The following is a 24,440-nucleotide window of genomic DNA, read 5'->3' on the forward strand; positions in this document are numbered from 1 at the left end:
CACTCGCTTTGCACAGGTGTGAACTGGACTACACAAGAGGCAAGGGGAGGGGGGGAGTGTCATCAATTTCCAGATTCTGAGCACCTGAAAGCTGCTCAACAGGAGCTGCTGAGTACATAGCACCTCTGAGAACAGGGCTTCCATCTGACTATTTCTTATAGTAAGTTTTATGTGTTGTGTTCCTCATATTTCCTATTATTGTTACCATTAAATTGCCAAAGATCATACTTTGAATAACTAGTGTGTCTCTCTAGCTAGACATAACAGGACCCTTTTCTCTGAAATTACTTTTTTCTCCCAGTACATAAATTGTGTCATAACATTGTGTTAAACATTTTTTTTTTTTGTAAAATGTTGAAGTTGGTAGTTGGACAGTAGATGGTAATGGACTAACATTAGGCTGTAGGCCACCCATAAGACTCTTGTAAGCATTTTCAGACTTCCCCTGTTTTTCAGTGGTTTGTAACTTGGCTGTAGAAATCGGCTCTGAGCTGAATATTTGGCATTTTGATCTTGCAAATACTTATGCCTGGACTTAACTTTTAAGCATGTTGAACTCACAGTCACAAAGTGGGGCACATGTGTAAGTCTTTGCAGGATTGGAGACCAAGACCTTAGCAACAGGAACAAAAAGGCTTGTCTGTAAAGGACAAACTACAAATTTGATATTTTAGATGCTTTTTTGTGCTCTTATAGCCCTGAAGTAATTTTGATTTTTAAAGAAAGTCTAAGGAGGAACTTGTACTAATACTTAAAATAAAAAGATTATGCACACAAACTGAATAGCCATCATTCTTATCTAAGGCAAAACTGTAAAGTTAACTATATAATGTTACTTTGGTATTGGCTGTATTCCTTATGCTTATTATAGAAACTGAGTAATGCTGCAGAGGCTCAGATGATGCTCTGTAATTCGCAAAGGCAATTGACAAAGGCTAGGAATTTTAATAGTCTAAAGGAGTTAGGTTCTTTACTGCCATTGAAAGTCAAGGCGGTTAGGCAGGCAGCTCCCATTAGGAAGCATTAAAACTTCACCCAAGATTATAAGTGCAGGCACTTCGTGTGTGTATACACACTCACCTAAAGGGCCTGATAGCACAGCTCTGATTCCTGTAGGTTGTCCTAATGAAATCTGATTTTTTCTGAGATTGGGTCTAGCTGCAGTGTTTCACTGTGATGTAATGAAAGGTTCTGGATGCCAAATTGGACCCTTAGTAACAAGTGCACAGAGTAGGCCTCCCATGACACCCAGGTCACTCTGTTGCTTTCAGGGAGATTGCACAGGGGTAACTTTTTGGTAATTAGTTAACAATGCTGCTGGTGAGTCATAAGAAGACATAGGGTGCATCTTGTTCCCTTTTAGCTATGTTGGTTCTGCAATACATGAGACAGAACTTGCTTTTGTCACTCAGTGTAACTCTGCATATACAATTAGGAGCAGATCTGCTGACCGAGGTGTTCAAGGTCATATGGAAGGTCAGTGGCAGAACCTGTAATAGAACTCAAATCTTCTGACTCACTGTTCTGTTCATCAGATTTGTTAAGGTAAAATCATACATAATGTGTTCTTGGTTGTCTATCATTGGTGGAGGATGGTGAAGCGGCCCCCTTATTTTGCTAGTCTTTCCCAGTTATCAGACCTCTCAGCCTTCATGATTTGGGGCTATCTTATGACCTAGAGGAATGTCTGCCTTCATTTTTGTGCATTGGAGTGCCAATGTTTAGGTGTTTAATACTCTCTGGCTCTGGAAAAGATAACTTCCACTGTGCCCTCTTTCCCCTCTCGCCACCTCCTCCCTGAAATTAAACAAGCTAATTTCAGAGCACCAGCAATTTTCTAGCCTCTTTGAGAAATATTTTCTAAGGTAGAGGAAAAGAGTGAAGAGGGGACTGGACAAATAGTAGGGCAAAATTAAATGTGTGATGGGAACCTTTGAAGGGAGTGGAGGTGAGTGGGGGAAGGAAAGCAGAGTTCCTCCAGGCAGGAGGAGAGTTTGGGATTGAGAAGAGAGGTTTGGTGGAAGGTGAGAGTGGCAGGCAAAGTGGGGGAGAATTGTTTCCTTGGGGATTTGAGGGAGAAGAGCGAGAATGACAAAGGAACGGAGAGTGAAGAGAAGGTAAGTAGCTGGGGAAGGAAATGCAAAGTAACATCTTATACTGTAAACAGTTTCAATTACCTTTAACAGAAACACAGAAATCAATTTAAAATTTTGTTAATAAAAGAAGCTGCCAGGGGGAGGAAAAGGAAAAATAAAATAAGCAACTAAACAGAAAATGTAGAAAATCTCATGAGAGAAAGTAACAGAAAAGAGATGAAAGGCTGGAGTCAGGTAACATTAAACAGCATGCTGAAGCATGGCTTTGAGAGAGATAGATTAAGAAAAATACAGACACACAGAGGGACATGTAGGGAAAAAGGAGACATGGTAACATTGTTTCAATTATTGATCATAATTGCCATTGATCTACCTCGTGAAACAAGGTGTCCATTTTACACGGAAAAAAGAATTGTCTTGTATTCTGGGGGTTTGTGGGTATTCTGCACCACTTGTGACCAGGCTCTTTCTCCATGTTTCATCATGCACTGCCTGGCTATGACACTGTGGGGTTACACCAGTTGTGTGTCTGCTGATAAGGACACAGTTAAAACAATTACATTCCTCACAGCACAGCAGTTTGATGATTCTGCCTGAATTTCTGGACCAGCTTTTTCATTCTCAAGATATTACACCTGTTACAGTGATTGCCAGAGAATTTTTTGTACAAAACTAAGACTTCAGAAAGTACAGTAATAGTCTGTGAAAATTGAATATATTGTACCCTATAGTAAAAATAAATATACAAAACAGATGTCAGTTCTTGTTCATTTTGATCACAGAAGCCTCATGATTATTATTCCAATGTATGCTTTATCAGAGCTGGTTTTAGACCTGCCTAAATTCCATTATATAGATAACATTATCTGACCATATTCTGATATTTATATACATTAACAATTGTTTTTTTCCCTCTTTCCTAGCAATAAAGATCAAGTTTACATAAGTAGTTTGGCAAAAGCAAGATGGACCAGAGCTATTCAGAAGGTAGGCACTTATAATTACTAGCTATATAATGTGCTGCTGTAACTTAGTTTTCTTATGTAGGAAAATATGAGCTTCAGATCCGCAGCTGTTGTAAATGAGTGCAGCTCCATTACACTAGCTGAAGATCTGGCTCTGGAGAAATTTTGTTCAGATGTCTTTGATTCACAGGAACACCTCTCACTATCTCTTGAAAAGCTATTTTCTTCAAGATAATCTAATGACTTAATTTTGTTGGATAATTTTTTTAGGATTCTGAAGGTTATCTTTTACCATAATGTCAATTGTAGCTAGGGCATTTTAGCTGCAATTCTCTTGAGTCAGAAACATAAACTCTCCAGAAAGTGGTAGCAGAACAAATAAAGAGATTGCAAACAGTATGATGTATTTCATTTTAATGTTTAAAATAAATTGTTGCAAGAGATGTTCTATCCAGCAAATATTTAATAAAGCTGTATTGAAAATGCATTTTGCTGCTGGTTATGGCAATTAGAATTTGCACAAACAAAATCATTTATTAACAGAGTTCAATTGCTTTAAGTGCTTTCTCATTGCCCATTTCTAAGTTGTGTTCTGAGTAATGTAAACTTGGTTGCTTCAGATGATTGGGCCCCAGGACACAAAGCTTGTCATTTCTGGGTCAGCAGTTCATATCTTCCACAAGTTGCTCAGTAGTACTCTCTGTTGTTGTTATCTAATGGTTGAAAAGGGTGGTCCAGCTGGAGAAAGGGGATGGTATTAATTCAGTTCCTAGAGCATGGTGGTCCACATCAGGTTCTTCACCTATCACCATTAGCACCTCTTGGTACACTCAGCAGTGCTGCTGAATGTGGTATGCACAGAACTGAAAGTTAACTACCTGCTCATCTGTAGAGATGGTTCCTTCAGGAAAGCACTGAGTTACAGTTTTGCTAAAAAATCATGAGTCAGGCCTCAAATTATGAGACTGATCTAAAATCATAAGACTCTTTACAAAAGAATAATAGTGTGGGGTGGGGTGTTGGCTGTTGAGTCTTTACAGTAGACTCAGGTGGTGATGTAGTGTGGAGAAATGCTCAGTCATGACGGCTAGAAACACTCCTTTTTTCCCCTTCCTGAAAGCTGAGATTCTCATGTAATCACTTGACTCCAGGAGTCAGCAGCCCTTTTTGTATCCTAGATGGCCATAGCTGATTGAAACTTTGAGGTTCTCATGCCTAAATGAGAGATTATGTTTAGCATATGATGTTTTTTCACTGCTTTCATTGGCAACACAACCACCATTGAGCTCTGTTCTCCAAGAATGTATTTGAGTTGTGTTGTGTTGCTCCAAACAACCATTTACCACCTAAAACTGGCTAATCTGCTGAGTTCATGATTGAGGGTCAGAATGTGTGTCTGCCGCTCCCTTACTCCACAAGCAGCCTTGCTGATGTCAGTGGGACTGCCAAAGCGAGTAAGGTTATCACACTCTGGCCCTCACTACATATTTTACCTTGTTTGGAGAGTTTTCTTAAAGGGTAAATTCAGTTGCCAGGGCCTAGCTCAATTATCTTGTCTCAGGGTGAGAGACTGCCTGACAGGAATCTGCCCTTGAGGCCAAGGAAGTGTAGTGGAGCTGTGGGAGTAGCATCTGTATGCCTACCATCTTTGGGATGATATGGATAGCCCCTGTGGAACTGGGTTTTATAGCATGCAAGGTTTTTGTCTGCTTTCCTTTATCTTGTCTTCCATTTCGCCACCAAACTTTATGCTATGGGAGCACACCAATGCCAGTTGTACAACTACAAAGATAGGGGCAGGATCTGCTGCTATGTGCCTTCCACTGTCTGATCACTTTTATACAATGTTCAGCAACCAAGAAATAGCCTCTGCCTGCATATAAAGCCAGGCACCTGTTGGATTCATTGCTTACTGTGAAAGAAGAGGCATCAGACAATCAGCATCTATTGATTATCTAGTGATGATCCCAGGTCCTGTTGCTAGTCTGAAAAAGTCTCTGCTGTTGGTGCTACCTCACAAGCAGTAAGTAACAGCAGACTTTGTCCCACAGTACTGTAGGAAGCAATGAGCTATATTTATAAGAGGAGGAAGAAACTTTGTAATTTTTAACTGCTGGTTTGCCTTCTTGTGAAATGCTCTTCTAAACTAAAAAGCTTTATGCATAATCCCAACTGTACATACTAAAATAATGGGGTCTAAATTAGCTGTTACCACTCAAGAAAGAGATGTTGGAGTCCCTGTGGGTAAATCTCCGAAAACATGGACTCAATATGCAGCAGCAGTCAAAAAAATGAACTGAATGTTAGGAACCATTAGGAAAGGGATAGAGAATAAGATAGAAAATATCATATTACCTCTATATAAATCGATGGTACACCCACATCTTGAATATTGCATGCGGTTCTAGTTGCCCCATCTCAAAAAAGATATATTTGAATTGGAAAAAATACATAGAAGGGCAGAAAAATGATTAGGGGTATGGAACAGCCTCCATAGGAAGAGAGATTTTAAAAGGCTGGAACTGTTCAGTTTGGAAAAGAGACAACTTCACATAACACAAGAAATGGGTTACCCAATGGAATTAATAGGCAGCAGGTTAAAAACAAGCATAAGGCGGTGCTTCTTCACACAACACGCAGTAAACCAGGAGAACTTGATGCCAGGGGGTGTTGAGAAGGCCAAAAGTATAACTGGGTTCAAACAAGAATTAATTTCATAGAGGATAGATCCATCAATAGCTATTAGCCAAGATGGTCAAAGACACAGCTGCATGCTTTGGGTGCTCCTAAACTTCTGATTGCCAGTGCCTGGGGCTGGATGACAGGATGGATCACTTGATAAATTGCCCTGTTCTGTTCACTCGCTTTTAAGCATCTGGCACCAGTCACTGTCAGAAGACCAGATACTGGGCTGGATGGACCATTGGTCTGACCCAGTATGGCTGTTTTTATGTTCTTATAAGCCAATTGGGCTCTAAAAAAATGAGCTGATTACAGTGTTGGCTGCCAGATATACGATCAGAATCCTTCTCCGGAGAGGTAGGGAAGATGCTTGGCAGGGTGATGAAGCCAGATCCTCAGCTTTCTGCCATGTTGAAGACTGTTTAATTTCTGCCATTAAAGATCACTGATTCATGATACTTGACAGTTAATCTATGGGTGTAAATCACTTTTGGGGCCTATTACTGCTTAATTGTGTGTAGAGATTTGAGAGCAAGCTCTGGTAAAATCTCATCCAGAATCCTTATTTATGTTGTTGATTTTTTGTTTTCTGAGTGCTCTTATCCCAGAAGAAGAGAACAAAATGTCACTTGTATCATGGTGTTGCTTCAGAACAGAGAAACAAGTGAGTGAATAGCAGATACTTGTGCCTTTTTCATGTCTGTTTTATACAACAGTGTGTGTATTTTTTTGTAAGATTATATTTGCTTGAAAAGATATTTCTAAGCCATTGCAGAATCCAGAGCCGTGTTTTGACAAAGTGTTCAAATCAGCTTTATAATTAAGACTGTTGTTAGAATCCTAATACGTTCTGCTTTGGATTCTTATGGGTCACATTCATGTGACACAATTTGTGTAGTTAACTTCAGAATTCATTTCTTTGTGACTTGCAAAGAGGATTTTCTGCATTTCTCAACATTTTTTTTAGGAAGTTTAACATGATTAACACACAATGGGGGAAAATGCAGACACTTAAAAAAGTTTGTTGGGCTAGACATTGATTTTTAAACTGTTTTGTGTCATCTTTTAATATTCTGTTTTTTCCCTGTTAGGAGCTTTCTTCCTTTCATATTCAGGAGAGCTTTTAATTATCTCAGGAATGGTTTTAAGGAAAGAGAGAGAAAATATAAAACATAGAGATGCATTAGATATTTAGGAGAGAGAATCTCTTGTAGAATTTACTATAAAACAAAACCGAAAACCTTTTCTCTTTTTGTAATGTTCAAATGTGAAACCTTAGTCCATTGCAAACTGTGGCTGGGGAGTGTGTCCATTTATATCTTCTTCTGATCATTTTTTTGGCAGGCAGTCTTAAAAGTGCCATTATGAAATCTTCACAGTATAACTTAGTTTATATTTACAGTAAGAAAGTTACTAATCCTTCAACATGCAGCAAAAATGCGGTTTCAGACAACCATTAGTCATATTGTAGTCTACCAGCTGGTTTCTCCTCCAAGTAATGAGTGACTGCTTCATGCAATTCTGAGTGGTTGTGTAAACCTGTGATTAGGAAGTTTTCTGTTGCAGAAAAGTGGACTCAGTTAAATACTATGTGATAAACTCACTTATAATATTTAGCAAGTGTGAATGCAAAGCACAAAACTAATGTATTGAAGTGGTAAAGTATGTTCTCTGAGTGGAAAGTTTTTGACTGTTTGGAGCTAGGGAAGAATAACTAAATGGCTGCTGCATCCATCAAGCAATTCAAAGACCAGTCCAGGAACTTCTTCCACTGATTTCAGTGTAGGTATCCTGGATTTACTCTAGTGCCCATGACACCAGAATCTGGTCCCAGATTTACATGGTCCTGTACTGAAATAAATTTCAAGCTCCATAAACTATCCATAGAGAATTCAAGTGTAATTCTTATGCCATCTTTACCAGCTTTATGTCATCTTTTGTGGCTCCCCAATTCTGAGTTAGCCAAAGGCTGTTCTATCAAACATCCATAGCCGGAGCTCAGAAGTATCTGTACTGTGCCTTTTCCCCCAGACACACCACACCATCAGGGATTGTAAAGTGTAGAGGGGGCAAAGCTGCTACATCAGCTCTGTGCCATCAAGGGAATTTCTGAGTAGCTGGTGATTCTGATAGGGTGCAAAAAGGCCATATCATAACAGGGTATCAGTCTCAGGGCTTTCTGCTCTTTAGCTCACTGGGGCCAATGTATTTCCCCCACACGTATACTTTTCAGCTGTGCTTTCAGCTGCAAGAAACAGACAAACCATTTTCAATCCGATCATGTATTTATGAAGAAATAGTCTGTAAAAGTACATCTTTAGTTTGGCTACTACATGGCAGTGTGTGTGTGTATCTTCTAAGCATTAATATCACACTCGTTGCTGGGACAGCTGAACATCTTACACAAATCATGATGTCCCCATGTCTGCAAAGCACTTAGGTACATGCTCAACTTTAAATATGTTAGTCTTATTGATTTTAAGGGACAGATCATGTGCTTAAGGTTAATCACGTGCATAAGGTTTTAGCTAACTCAAGGTCATAAATGAGTAGTCTATGTAGAGTTTCTAAAACTGTCCTCTTGGCTATTTTCTCTTTTTCTAGGCACATGTAGACAGGGTTTATTATTATTTATTGGAATTCTAATGCAAAGAAGTGATTCTTGTTGTTTGTTCTGAAGATAGGTTTCATGGTTATTCTGGCTTTTGGCATGGAGTTACCACAGCAGAGAGTGAGCTGCTGAGAAAACGGTCCTTTTTCTCTGGCTAGTCTTAACCTGACTTGAGCCCAGACTAGAACCTACCCAGAATACCATTGGTACTAACGTGTAGCTGGTGCTAAAAAATCTTACTTTCTTTAAAAATGGAAGGAAAGAAATGAGTGGGTGACTGGAAAGCACAAGAGCCTCAGGAAATGTTTTGAGGGGGAGAGGCAGAGGTCCACCTCCCTCCTCAATCCAAGAACTTGGAAATGCATATTGATAACAGTGCCACAGGTTATGTCTACACTGCAATTAAAAACCTGCGACTGACCCAGGCTCACAGGGCTCAAGCTAACGGACTGTTTAATTGTGGTGTAGATATTTGGGCACAAGCCAAAGTTTGGGCTCAGGGACTCTCCTCCTTCATGTTGTTCTAAAGCCCAGGCTCCAGCCCGAACCCAAATATCTACACTGTAATTAAACCGCCCCTTAGCCTGAGCTCCGTGAGGCTGAATCAGCTGACTCGGGCCAGCCGTGAGTGTGTAATTGCAGTGTAGACATACCCACAGTGGTTATGATGATAGCACTCAGTGTGAACAGGAGTCCTAGCTGCAGGAGGTGAGTCACAAGGAACCCAGGAATCCACAAACATTCAGAAGCCAGTCTGACAGGCGCTTGAGGGTCTCACTTCACAAGGCACAGAGAGCAGGGGCGGCTCTAGACATTTCGCCGCCCCAAGCACGGCGGCATGCTGCAGGGGGCGCTCTGCCGGTCGCTGGTCCCGCGGCTCTGGTGGACCTCCCACAGGCATGCCTGCGGAGGTCCACTGGTCCCGCGGCTTCGGTGGAGCCGCAGGACCAACGGACCCTCTGCAGGCATGCCTGCAGGAGGTCCACCAGAGCCGCGGAACCAGCGGACCCTCCGCAGGCAAGCCGCCGAAGGCAGCCTGCCTGCCGCCCTCCCGGCGACTGGCAGAGCGCCCCCCGCGGCATGCCACCCCAAGCACATGCTTGGCGTGCTGGGGCCTGGAGCCGCCCCTGACAGAGAGACCAGCTTGGTGCATCTCAGTCCACAAACATAGCAAACACATCCCAGCAATCATATAATTCATATGAACTACCGAAAGGGGAGACAACCTGGACTAATTAGACTTTGTTTTGCCTGGAAGAGCCAGATACTGTCCCTGGTTTGTGCAAGCATAAGCCAGAGCTATTGAGGTCCTGGGCCCCTGAAGGCGTTAAGTTTGCCTGATGCAGGAGTGTGACTGAGTTAACTACCCACAATCCCAACTCTGCCATGGGGTCTGGAGCCACCTCTAAATGTGAGCAAGGCAAGGCCAGGTCACCTGAGAGTCTTTCTCTCGGGCAGTTTCCACCAACAGGGCTCCTAGGGAGCCCAAATTGCTCTCCCTCATGGAGCTGCCTGCATTGGGAGTGGGGGAATGATTTCTATTTGAGACTTCTACCCCCCTCCCCCAATTGCTGCAGATCAGGTGAATATTGTTTCCCACCACCACCATTGCTGAATGGATGAAACCATCTGAGTTCAGCTTGGTGTGTGTTTCGGTGTCTGTTTGGCCTCAGTCATAGGTGTTTTGGATACCTGCGTAAAATCCTTGTACAGAAGATGATTGGACTACTCCCTTGCTATCTCCTTGCCAGTCTATGGCTCAGTAGCTTCAAATTTCAAAGGCCATTAAGTCACAGTGAACTCCAGGCCCTGAAACAGCCAGCATATGGCGAAGGATCTGAAAATCAAGAGAGAGAAAGCTTCTTCTAGCTGATGACCAACTCCCAGAAAGCCAAATCATCAAGTCCCTGTCTGGAAAAGGAAACCAAATATAATAAAGCACCAGTGATAAGAAGTCTTTGAGTATGGATAAAAACAACAGCTTTAGTGCTATGGGGGGAGTAACCTTGATGGTGAAAAGCACATGGTAATGGACAGACCAGTGTGATTTCAGCATAGAGCTATGGCTGAATATATAGCAAACCCTCTGGGAGTTTCCTGAGCCATTTCTGCTGTTATAATATTTACTCGAGTTTTCATTATTCCCTCATCTACTCTTTCTGTACAGTTTCTTTTGTTAATGCACCCCCCCCCATCCTCCTGTTTCCAGTAAAAGGAAACAGAAGGAAATCTTGAGTTTTACTCATGTCTTCTAAAGGGAATATAAAGGCAATAATTTATGAATCGCCACTATATTGTGAAAATGAACTGAGCTAAAATTTTCAGAAGTGACTTAACTGAAGTCACACTGACCTTCAATGAGACTTAAGCTCCCAAATGCCTAAAGCCCAGATTTGTAAAGATATTTTGGTATTGCCCCACTCAGCCTTGCAACACCTAAGTCTCATTTTCAAAAGTGACTTAGGGACATAGGAGTTCCAGTGACTTTCATTAACTGATTTAGGAGCCAAAATCCTAAACACCTAAGTGTCATTCCTCATTAGAGCAAAGCTTAAATACTTGTAAAAAATCTGGGCCTTGGACATTTTGGAAAATTGGACTTTGGCTCCTAAGTAGTTCTGTTATTTGAACTCTCTTAGTAAGAGTGTAAGATAAATATACACTGTCTTAAAAATGCATTGCAGAGATCACACAGATCAGTTCAAAAATAAAAAAAAGTACAAGTATAAACCACAGCTAGTGCTTTGTTGTGTTTTGAATTCCAGTTTGTCTGATTATTAGAACTTACTTCAAATAAACAGGGCACTAAAATACCATTAGAGCATACATGGTATAAGTTTGGTGTACCTTTTTGAAGCATTTTGTTGCTATGCATTGCTGGGTTTTCTGTTTTGTCTAGTACTTTTGAGACGTTTTCCCATCTTAAGGGTAGTAAAGGAGATAATTTTTTTTTCCCCAGACATAACATAGACACAACAAAAAAGAACACCTTGGTAAGTACTTCTTGCAGAAGTATTTACAGTTCTAGTGTTAGTGCAGAAGGGACTGGAATTTGAGCCCTTTCACTGAATCACATGTTGTAATCAAATGATTTTTCTACTGCAGTGAGTTCGCTTGATCTTGCCACAACTCTTCCCAGAGAACAAAAGAAAAAAGGGGGGAGGAGGGAATCAGAAACTATAAAGAGCTCTGCAGGTCTCCATTTAAAAGCACAGGACTAGTAATCTAGATGAAACAAATTCTGATAAATTACGAAGAGACTTTTAATATTTGGGTACTTTCTTCGCTGTGAGTTGATGCTCCAAGCCCAGCAAGGACCATTTTCTAAAGGGAACACCTTTTGAAAAAGAAAATAAAAGGGGAAAGATGGTGTTTTCAGAAAAGCAAGAAAATGATCTCAATGCTATATTTCCCTAAATTTTGTTTGAAAATGGGAGATGTTCTAAAAATAGATAACTGATATCCAGTCAGGTGCTTTGGAACTAAAATTGGGAAAAGAACATTAATTCCATTTAGTGGAGGATTTTGAGAATTCAGAAATTTGATTTTATTCCAGTTCAGAACGATAACCAACGTTTTTGAAATTCTCCGCAAAATGGAATTTCCGTCATCCTTCCAGCTCTGCGAATCCTTGTGCTGATGTAGTCTCATCAGACTCTGCCTTGTTTCTGACAGAATTTCATCAAAATCAACATAGTACCATTGAATGTTTTGATTTTAATGAAGCAGCAAATTCTGATTTTAAAATGTTGGGTTTTTAAAAAAAAAATTCCATCTAGTTCTATTCGGAACTGCTCTTGCTGAAAAAGAAGGGTCCTTTTGGAAAGATTAGTTTGAAAACTCTGATTTATTGATATTACCTTTCCATTTGTTCACTATCTTTGTTACTGATTATTTGTATAGCGGTAGCACAGGTGCCCACCAACGTGGTGTCTGAGTGTCTAGGCACTGTGCCCGTATATAACAAAAAGGATATCCGGTCTACATAGAAGATGAGACAACAGATAAACACAACAGACAGATGGGGAGGCATGGGGCAAGAGTGAAACACAGTGGTGATTAGAGTAATATGCAGAGGTCACAGAACACCAGTTGCATTAACCATTGTAAAATGATTTGTGGGTGTCTCATCCTAAGTTTAAAGGGTTTTCTTTGTCTTCTGTCTCATTCCGCTTTTCTTGGGGTGAGATGGAGAGGGGAATAGTGGTTTAAAATATCATAAATATAGAGAACGGGGTTGACGTTTGGAGTAACAATCTTATCCCCTGTATGCTGGGTAAAAGGCTGGAACAATGTAAAGTGCGTCTAAAAGCCCTAAATCTCATCAGAGCAGACTCCTGAGGTGGGCCATGTTAACCCCACACTGACAGAGAAGTGGCTTGGGAGAGTTTGTGTGCACTGAAGTAGTGCTGGAGGGGTAGGGCTATCAGTCATGCATGGTAGGGAGCTGGGCTTTAAAAGGAGGACACTGCATTACATAAGGGGGAAGCCCTGAGAAGGGAGCAAGTAGCATAGCCCCTGGAATGGCAGGAGGGCCCCTTACTCCAGAAACCTCCCAGCTCTGGGAGGAGTCCAGCAAACCCCAGGGGTACGCCTGATAGGGAGGGGCTAATGTGGCTACCCAGCCATAGGGACTCCAATAAAGCTGCTATCCAGGCACCCCTGAAGTAAGGTGGTGCCTCGTATTTTTTTTTTTGCCTTGTTATTGACCTCAGGAGGGACTTGTTTTCTGTTGGCCTGAACTTTTGCTTTCCCCCCACCCAGAAGTAACGTTAGGCAGGCCCACAAGAGTGAAGTTGCTACCAGGACTAAGATGCTGTGGCCTGTACTAGGCCAACCCCATGGTGGAAACTGGGCATGGTGAGGGGGTCCCAGCCCAGTTAGGGAGACTCTTTTTATACTTCCCTTGGCACAAGGGACCCTGGTTCTTTGCAAGCCCTTGAGCAGAGAGTACAGTGTAGGCAGGAGGGCATACCAGGGCTGGGGCCTCTAAGACACATCAGAGAATCTTCCTCTTTTAATTTTTCTAAATTTGCTGCATTTGAGACATTACAGTTTGCATCCCAGTCATACGTCCCTGCTGCACAATTGAACCCCAGCAGCTAGAACTTCAAACTGATGTCAAATGATCTAAAACTATGTCGTGCCCAGATGCGTGCACACACAAGCAATGCTTAATTTCTTCACTTAATGCACAGTCGCTGATGTAATTTCTCAGACGCAAGTCAAAATTGTGAAGTGAAAGTGAAATACTGGCAAACGATAAATGTATTAGGCTTCACACACAACTTATCTAATTCTTGTATTTGATAAGTCACTCACAATGCATTTTTCTTGTGAGAAAGTACGGTTTTATTTTTTATCTCCTTAATTGAAATCTGTCAAACTTCCTTTAGTATCTGCAGAAAATTGTGGCTGCTTTTTCCATTTATTGCACTAGGCAAATTTACACACAACATTGTAGTCATTTTTCTGTAATATTCCTATTATTACACATCCTACTTTGAGACAGAATCTATGTTGTGCAGTTAATCCCCTGTCACTTTTAATTTAATTGTACAGCAAAATGGCTGCTGAAATTGCCTATGATTCATTTCTTTATAATGAAATGTTTAACAGACTGCAGGTCTTGTAAAGGATTTCTGTATAAAAATTACCTAAGTAATGGATATATTCCATCTTTGTTTTGTGGCTCTTCCATTATCATTCATTTAAAGATTACACAAATGATTCCTTGATTCACATTACTGCATTTATTTTACAGTTTGTGTGTGTGTGTATATGTATGTATGTGTGTGTATAAATACATGCATAGAGATGTATAAATCATCTTGTTACAAATTCCACAGGAAATACAGTTGTTGGAGCCTGAACTTAACTTCTCCCAACTTCTGGAATTAGTATTTCATAGGTAGGCCATGTGCACTTGGAGCTGTGTTTGGATATCCCAGCTCTGGATCTGGAAATGCATGACCAGCCTTATATCTGCAATGTTGTTGCAGACCTGAAGTAGAGCTTTGTGTAAGCTTGAAAGCTTGTCTTTCTCACCAACAGAAGTTAGGTAAGATAGTATCTTTTATTAGGGTATGTCTACACTACAAGAGTAGTTCGATTTAACTTAGGTCGAATTTGTGGATTCGACCTTATGAAGTTGAATTTGTGTATCCACACTAAGGACACTAATTCGACTTTGTGAGTCCACACTAACGGGGCAAGCGTCGACATTGGAAGCGGTGCATTCTGGGCAGCTATCCCACAGTTCCCGCAGTCCCCGCTTCCCATTGGAATGCTGGGTAGAGCCCCCAATGCCTGCTGGGGGAAAAATGTGTCGAGGGTGGTTTTGGGTAACTGTCGTCATTCAACCGTCACTCCCGCCCTCCCTCCCTGAAAGCGCCGGCGGGAAATCTGTTCGCGCACTTTTCTGGTCAGTGACAGCGCGGACGCCACAGCACTGCGAGCATGGAGCCCGCTGCGATCATCGCTGCACTTATGGCCGTTGTCAACTCCTCGCACCTTATCATCCACCTCTTCCACAGTCAGCTGCTGAGAAATCGGGCGAGGAGGCTCCGGCAGCGCGGTGAGGACATGAAGTGTCAGAGTGGCACAGACCTCTCACAAAGCATGGGACCCCGCGCCGTGGAGATCATGGTGGCAATGGGTCACGTTCATGCTATGGGACGGCGATTCTGGGCCCGGGAAACAAGCACGGACTGGTGGGACCGCATAGTGCTGCAGGTCTGGGATGAATCACAGTGGCTGCGAAACTTCAGGATGCGTAAGGGCACTTTCCTTGAACTGTGTGACTTGCTGCCCCCTGCCCTGAAGCGCCAGGACACCCGGATGCGAGCAGCCCTGAGTGTGCAGAAGCGAGTGGCCATAGCCCTCTGGAAACTTGCAACGCCAGACAGCTACCGGTCAGTAGCGAACCACTTTGGCGTGGGCAAATCTACCGTGGGGGTTGCTGTGATGCAAGTAGCCCACGCAATCGTTGAGCTCCTGCTCTCAAAGGTAGTGACCCTGGGAAACGTCCAGGTCATCATAGATGGCTTCGCCGCGATGGGATTCCCAAACTGCGGTGGGGCTATAGATGGGACTCACATCCCTATCCTGGGACCGGCCCACCAGGCCAGCCAGTATATTAACCGAAAGGGCTACTTTTCAATGGTGCTGCAAGCACTGGTGGACCATAGGGGACGTTTTACCAACATCTACGTCGGGTGGCCGGGCAAGGTTCATGACGCGCGTGTTTTCAGGAACTCTTGTCTGTTTAGACGCCTGCAGGACCACAAAATAACTGTTGGGGATGTGGAGATGCCTACAGTGATCCTCGGGGACCCAGCCTACCCGCTAATGCCCTGGCTCATGAAGCCCTATACAGGCGCCCTGGACAGTGACAAGGAGCTCTTCAACTACCTGCTGAGCAAGTGCAGAATGGTGGTGGAGTGTGCTTTCGGACGTCTCAAGGGGAGATGGAGGAGCTTACTGACTCGCTCGGATCTCAGCGAAACCAATATCCCCATTGTTATTGCAGCTTGCTGTGTGCTCCACAATCTCTGTGAGAGCAAGGGGGAGACCTTTATGGCAGGATGGGAGGTTGAGGCAAATCGCATGGCTGCTGATTACGCTCAGCCAGACACCTGTGCGATTAGAAGAGCCCAGCGGGAAGCGCTGTGCATCCGGGAGGCTTTGAAAGCTAGGTTCCTCAGAGAGCAGGGTAACCTATGACTGTCCAGTCTCTTTACAGAGAAGCTGAACCTGCCCCTGTTTCAGTTACTATTGACTTTTTTCAGCGGTTACATACCCCGTTCACTAGGTTTCCCCCCTTCCAACAGACGTTTAAAAATAAAGTTATTGGAACATTTTTAATTAACAAAGTTTTCTTTACTAATGAATTCTCGTTCAAGGGTTACAACAGGGACGCAGACTGTGGTGGGTACGGTGTGCAGTGATGTACATACCGCTTCTACACTCGAGGACTGACAGGCTCCTGCTCCTACAGCGGTCTCTGGGGGGAGGACGGTTACAGGAGGGTGTGCAGGAAGGGGTGGGTTTGCAGGAAGGGGTGAGGGGTGTGTGGGAAGGGTGAGTAGGTGTAGGGGGATGATGGCTCTGGCTGGGGCTCAGGGCATCGGAGAGGCTCATGGCTAGGGTGGAAGGGCATGGTAAGGGCAGCCTGCCTTGCCATTTGTGGATGCCAGGCGCTCGGACCCTGGGGCAGCATACACCTCCCAGACTGACCTGGGGCAGCAGACACCTCCCAGAGTGACCCGGGTGCCTAGTGACTGCACTCTGTGTGTGACCTGCTGTTGATCCTGCCCCCATGTCTGCACCCTGGTAATGGTGGCTGTCCTATGCAATTAACAAACCCCTATCTCCCCTTCACAAAAAATCTTCTGCAAGGAAACATGACTGAAACAGTAATGAACAGCAAACTATTTTTAATACTCAACTACACAGTTGGGGGATGAAACTGGGATTTTGGATTGGCTGAGCCAGGAAGGGAATCAATTCTCATACTTTAGGGAATGAGAGCTGTTTGTTACATGAGCGCTCTGCTGGGGTGGAGTGACAGTTTTCACGGCCCCTAGCGCCCCTCCTTCTTGTGATTTTGGGTGAGGGGGGGACAGGACTTTGTGGCGGGGGAGGGCGGTTGCAGATACAGTTCAGGGGGGCTCTCTGCTCCTGCCTGCGGTCCTGCAGAACATCCACAAGGCGCCGGAGCATGTCCGTTTGCTCCCTCATTAGTCCAAGCAGCGTTTGAGTCGCCTGCTGGTCTTCCTGCCGCCACCTGTCCTCCCGTTCGCTGTGTGAGCGCTGCTGCTGAGAGAGGGTCTCCCTCCACTGGCTCTGCTGGGCCGCCTCGGCTCTGGAGCAGGCCATCAGTTCAGCGAACATCTCGTCCCGAGTCTTTTTCTTTCGTCGCCTAATCTGCGCCAGCCTCTGTGAGGGGGATGCCGGAGCAGTTCGGGAAACAGCCGCAGCTGTGTGATGGGAAAAAGGAAGTGATTTCCTTGCAAAGATACATGTTTGCGAACACTGAACACAGTCTAGTCTGTTTCTGTGAACAAGACCATACACGGCACCTATCTCATGCGCTCTCAGGACAAGTTCGAATTTTCGGCATTCGCTTTCATTGCCTGGGGTCTTGCACTGGAGATCAGACAAGCGGGGCAGGACAGCAGAATCCGTGTAGCAGCCAGGCCTGGTAAGCCGTAAACTTTAGGCTGCTTAACAGTTAATGGATAGCAGTGCCCTCCTGCTGCAGGCAATCTGGAAAGCATAAAGTCTGACCCTGTTCCAGCCCCTCGCGGCTGTCCCCAGGAAAGATCCCTGTATGCTTTTCCTCTGCAGCCTACAACACAGTGGCTGTTAAACGACGGTCATTGTTATGCAAAGGAAAAGTCAAGCATTCCCAATAGTAACATTACACTTATTCCCCTAATTAGATGCAGCAGTCGCCGAGCGAGATCACCCTGAGGCGGCTCTCCAGGAGAAACAGAGAGCGCATGCTGCGTGAATCCCTGCACAGACCAGGGCCCTATGCTGCCATGCTCGTCGAGGCAATGCTCCCACTGTACCTGAGTGTAAACGGGTCGACTCACCCCTGCGGCGCCTCCTGCTGGTTGCTCTGCGAGTTAGCTCAGTCCAGCGCTGGAGCACCCTCTGCAGGCTGGTGATCTACCTGTTCGTAGGCCCCCGTGTCCCTCCCTGGACCCGGTGCCCTTCTATATGGGGTGCTGCCCCCTAGCAGTAACCCCTTTTCTCTCTGGGTCTCCCTTTCTCTCTCAGGGAACCCCCACCCTCTATCCCTATCTTGCCTCAGTATTTGGCTACTGCCAGTCATTGTCTAGCCCCACACTCTGGGGCAGACTGCAGTCTTAGCCAACTCATCTCTGGCAAGGAGGGTTTGGACCTGCTGCTTTGTCCTACCCCTGGGCTGCCCTCTGCAACCCCCAGTACCTTTGGCCCACTGCTAGGCCGCAGCCTGGGGCTTTCTAGGCTGGAGCTCCCCGGCTCCTCAGCCTTCCCCAGCCCTGCTGCACTCAGGTATCCGGTCTCAAGCTCCTAAGCAGCCAGGTCCATCTCTCTCTATAGCCAGAGAGAAACTGTCTGGCTCCTGGCTTCCCTGGCCTTCTTATAAGGCCCGGTTGCTCTGTTTGGGGCGTGGCCCCCAGCTGCAGCCACTTCCCCAATTAGCCTAGCCTGAAGGCTGTCTTCTCAAGCCCTGCCAGGCCACTTTTTAAACCCCTTCTCCGCAGGAGCAGGGTCCACCCTGCTACACTGAGGATAGCCTGGCGCGGAAGAGTGTGCTTCCACGGAGCACCCAATAAGGCACCTCTCCCCAGGAACCTCCTGCGGAGGCTTTTCGAGTACCTCTACGAGAGCTTTGTGGAACTCTCCCAAGAGGATTTCTGTTCTATCCCTATATGCATTGACCTTCTTTTCATATAGTTTTTATTCCTGTTTTTTAAAAAATAAATGTTTACATGTTTATAGCACTTACCGACTGATCCTTCCCCTGATTCAGAGTCCGGGTTAACGGCCGGGGAGGGTTGGTAGGGGATTTCTGTGAGGCTGATGAAGAGATCCTGGCTGTCGGGGAAAGCAGTATTGTAAGCGCTGTCGCCTGCCTCGTCCTCCACAAACCCTTCCTCATCTTCCCCATCCACGAACATCGCCGAGAAACTGCCCGTCGACACTATCCCATCCTCAGAGTCCACGGTCACTGGTGGGGCAGTGGTGGCAGACCCACCGAGAATGGCATGCAGTGCCTCGTAGAAGCGGCTTGTCTGGGGCTGGGCTCTGGAGCGTCCGTTTGCCGCTTTGATTTTTTGGTAGCCTTGTCTCAGGTCCTTGATTTTCACGCGGCACTGCGTTGCATCCCGGCTGTATCCTCTGAGTGCCATGGCTTTGGAGACCTTCTCGTAGGTCTTTGCATTCCGTTTTTTGGAGCGCAGCTCTGAAAGCACAGACTCATCGCCCCACACAGCGATCAGATCCAAGACTTCCCGGTCAGTCCATGCTGGGGCCCTCTTTCTACTCTGAGATTGCATGGACCCCTCTGCTGGAGAGCTCTGCATCGTTGCCGGTGCTGCTGAGCTCGCCCCGATGTCCAACCAGGAATTGAGATTCAAAATGGTCAGACAGGAAAAGGAATTCAAATTTTCCCGGGGCTTTTCCTGTATGGCTGATCAGAACATCTGAGCTCGGACTGCTGTCCAGAGCGTCAACGCAGTGGTGCACTGTGGGATAGCTCCCGGAGCTACTAAGGTCGATTTCCGTCCACACATAGGCTAACTCGACATAGCCATGTCGAATTTAGCGCTACTCCCCTCGTCGGGGTGGAGTACCGAATTCGAACTAAAGAGCCCTCTAGGTCGAACTAATTAGCTTCCTGGTGTGGACGGTTGCACGGTTAAATCGAATTAACGCTGCTAAATTCGACATAAACTCCTAGTGTAGACCAGGCCTTGGACTATCTTGTCAGTCTTTTATATGGTATGCCCACTCCTGATCATTCTTGCCTAAAATCATTACTGACTAGGGAAGGTAAGCTTCTGTCTTTGCAATCCAAATAAATGGAGTAAACTACCTGTTTTTGTGTTTTTTGTTTTTTTAACAGGAAACAACATTTCATAAACTTTTGTTGTCTTAAGTCTTGACATTGTAAATTGAACTGAAATTGAAAGTTCTCAGTGTTGCTTACAATTTTAGAGTGAAGGTCTGACCATAAGTCTTACTTCTGCATTGGGACTGCACTAGAAGATCCTGGTGCAGAACTGGAGCATCATATTGTTTGCATCATACTGAAGTCTGCTGCTGTTAGATTGTACAACAGCTGGTCCTACAGGAGAATACACCTGTGAAGAAACATTTTTTTTTTATAAAATCACGAGTGGGAGAGCAGTGAGAGGTAGTATTGAGACTGGGCAAAAGAAAAGCTTTAGAAAAGGCTATAAAACAGCAAATATCACTGTCGCTTTAGGAGTGAACTTCACCTGTGATCGCTTCCCCCCCGTCCCCATCTCTCTACCATGGACCCTCTTTCAAGTGACAGGCCACTACCTGCACTCTGCAGTTCACCCCACTTTAGAGTGGATCCCCTATTCCCACCATCCGGCCATGGTTACAAGGTGAATGGTGCCTTATATGCCCTGACAGCCCCTCAGAAGTGTACCCACCCTTAGGGTGGATCCCCAGGTGGCCACCTGTTTCCAGCAGCGTTAACACGACAGGCCCAACTGTATTTGGCACCTGCAAGACACTCCTCTCTAGATGCTTGTGACCAGCAGCTGACTAAAGAGGCTCACAACAGCTCCTTCCAAACGGATGCATTGTCCGTTCGCTCAATGGTATATAGCAAGCAGAGGAAAGGGTTAAGACCACCTAAGGGTCTTGCCTACAGCTCTTCATCTCCCTCAAAGCTTAAGTGAGAGCAGCTGCCTCAGACACATCCTGCAGGTCTCCTGCCTTAATTTTACAGCCCTGCTGCATGTTTTGCTTATATCTGGGCAGGGAGATATTCAGCCCTCCTGTAGTTTTTCTCTGTTCCCACAGCAGGTCTCCCTGAGCAGCTGCTGCCCACTCACCTTTTCTTTGTAAATAAAAAGTGGGAAGGAAAAAAGGGAGGAGTGGGGGGAGGGAGAGTCAGAAAATTTACAATACAATAAACTATTGCCTTGAATAATACTACATGAGTGAAAATGATATTCACAGAATTTCAATTTTTTCTTCTTCCTTTAATCTTCATCACACAACTTCTGTATCAAAAGACTGATGCCTAGAATTTTGTTCCTCTTTAGCATTTTGTTTAAAAAAATAGTTCTTTTATCCCTTGGCACTGGCTGAATGAGTCCCCATTAAGCTGGATTTATGTTCATACTGTCCTGATTAAGTTACGGTCATCACCTTTCACTGCTTCACCATCTACAGTTTAATCAGTTCCCTGGGATATGTCCCAGTAAAGCATCTGACCTGACTATGTAACATTTAAGTGGAGCATATTTTCTAGAAATTCCTTTAGGCTGGCATTTTCAAAGATGCCCAAGGCAATTAGGTGCCCAAATCACACTGACATTCAATGAGAGCTGTGAACATAACTCCCTTAGATTTCTTTATAAATCTTCCCCTGAGTGTTTCTTAAACTGCTACTGTACACTATCCACATACTGTGAATAACACACTAGAGAAAACTAGATGAGGGAATGGAATTGTGCCTGGCGTTATAACACAGATTGTATACGTACACTGAAGAATGGCATATGCAGCCTTCCTACCCTTGGCTGGCTTGTACAAGGGCTTCATAAATTTGCACCCTCTGTGTAGCAGTCTAGGGAACCTTGGAAGATTTTGTTATGGCTTAGCTCAGGCAATTCCGCTTTCTCAGCCTCCGGTTATTGTAGGACACAGCATGCTAGCTTTGACCTGCTGTAGCCGGCTGGGACTGCTGTGTGGTAAGTCCCTGGCTGTTGGCCAGGGAGGCAGCCCCGGAGGGCGGAGAGTGTCTATTGCATTATGTATGAGCTGATATGCTGCTGTTTGTATAAAATGAGCATGCTTTGTGTTTGCTTTAGGACCTCACCCCAGGCCGAGCTACAGGGCGCTGGGTCCCCGTCTCAGTGACAGCAACGTTTGGGGTCCCCGTTGCAGATGTGTCACTTTACCTTCATTAAAGCCAATTACTCTCAGTGTGGAGTCGGTCTCGTTCTTGCAGAGTACCTCGGACCCTTTTGGGCAATAACACTCTGCATTCTGGAGAGTGCAGGGACTGCTCCCTTTAGGGTGCACATTGACCCAGAGAGGAAAAGGAATGGTAGGCAAAGCCATGGAGCCAACCTCTGACTCCACCTGTAGGCATGTATGAGTAAGCTGCACCTCACAAAGGTCTTCTCAGTGACTGCGCATGTGGAATCTCCCTCCGTGGGTATTGCGTAGCTGCCTACTATCCCCACTGTGGGGCTTTGCCCAAATGGCACAATATAGAACATACTACCCTGGGAGTATATTGCACTGAATTACACTGAAATTTATGTGTCATGTTAGATGAGCAATTCTTCTACAGAAGCCATACAACGTCTAAATAAACAAAAGGTTGAATGGCAACATATCACCTTTATAGATGCTTCCATTTCATGGTTCATGTAAGAGAATGAGTCACTTCACGTGGGCTCTGTGGTGGAGAATTTGACTCCTGGCATCAATAACTTAATATGTATCTGCAGAAATATTAGATGTAAGTAGATGTTCACCTCAGCTCCTTACCACAGTAACCACTGTGTAATGTACTATGTGTAGGGATGGTTAAAGGCTTTCTCTGCTGATAAAGGGACTGTGGGGCAATCTCATAAGATATTTTAAAACTATAATACAATGAAGTGCAATCTGTTGTAAACATTGTGTTCTTCATACCCCTTACACTAGGGCACCACACTGACAAGGGAGATAAGTATCTTTATTCTTGGAATATCAAGGGAATAGTACACAGAAGGAAAATGCAGCTAGTAGCTCCATGCAAAAATGTAATTATTTGACTGGCATGATTTCAAAAATCCCAAGGTCTCACTTGGAAAGTAAAATTAAAAAGTAAAAATAATGCTAGTAGAAACATGCCATTCGATTCCATTTAATAAATTCACCTTTGATTAATGACAGGGTAAATGTTAAGGTGCTCCCTTTTAGAAAAGTAAACATAAAAATGAACTTTTGTCCATCATAATCATTGCTCCCACCAGACTTCCATAGTTCTTTAGCACAGAAGTCAAAACAAGATTTGTCTAGCTGCTCAGTCTGATATCTGAAAATCAAGCTGTGTTATTTCTACTGTGAATGTTATAACCCCACTTACACCAATGATAGAGATTCTGGAATCAGAATTTAGCTGGCAATTAATCTGATCCATAAATCAAATGTATAACATATGTATTTATATAATCTCAGCATTTATAACAAATGCAGAGATTCATCAGAATGTTTAAGAACCCTATCTCCAAAATTCCCCAGTAAAGAAGATGGAAACCTTTGGGATGAGTTAAGAATGAAGCCAGAACATCTGCCATGAAGGCATGCCAATGAGCAGCTGGAGGTATGCTTGCATGGGGCCAGCTGAAAGAATTTCTCCATCAAACAGTACTTAGAGAGGGATAATCTGTTAGAGTTAACGTAGCAGACGTACAAAAAGCTTCCCAGGATAGGCAGAGCCTTGTTTGTGCCCTAAGCAATGTTTGACAGCACAGGAATGACTGATAAATCAGAATATAATATAGTTTACTCTTCCACAGCTATACTAGACCGTTGTGAAATACATAAACTCCCATTGGGCCCTGTCCCCTCCTATGAACAGGTTTCACCCTGTCTCTCGTGCTAAGACCTCACCTTGTCTCCTTCCTTCCTTTGACCTGATCAGACTTGGAGTGAAATCCTCGTACCAGTTTTCAGGTCTTGGTGCCCTTGATGATGCCTTTCCCTAGACTGGGGATACAGGAGATGGAGTTGCAAGCAGGAAATGAAGGAGCACAGCGAGGGAGTTCAATATGGACTGGGGCTAGAGTCAAACAGAACTGGGGAGGGTGCTCTGACTGGCAGGGGGCAGAGTGAGGCCTTCTCCATGTCTACACCTAAATCCACCACCAACTGTGGTAACTTGGTAATAGGCAGGTCTGACTGAGAAGATGCAGGACCAAACTTCATCCCATTGTCATCCCATTGGCCAAAACTTCATCCCATTGACATCAAAGGAAAAATTTCCATAGACATAAATGGGACTAGCTTTGGCCAATAAGTAGAAAATACAGCAATAACTGCAAGGTGCCATTTTACAATCATTATAACAACACTTCAGTTCTTATCTCAAGCAAAATGTTTATCCCTTTTCACTAGTCTTCACTTGATAACTGAAGTGAGCATCACTGACTCATGTGCATCTGTAGCGGGGTGGCTACCCGCTTCTGCCCTTTGGGGCTTTAAAATAGCCCTGGGAAGGGGCTTTTGGCAGGGCTTGAGAGCTGCTGCTCTAAGCTGGGCTGATTGGGGAAGTAGCTGCAGCTGGGCCACACCCCAATCAGGCCACAGCTGGCCCCTATAAAAGGC

Source organism: Mauremys mutica, chromosome 11 (genome assembly GCF_020497125.1).
Source record: "Mauremys mutica isolate MM-2020 ecotype Southern chromosome 11, ASM2049712v1, whole genome shotgun sequence".
NCBI classification, from domain to species: Eukaryota; Metazoa; Chordata; order Testudines; family Geoemydidae; genus Mauremys; species Mauremys mutica.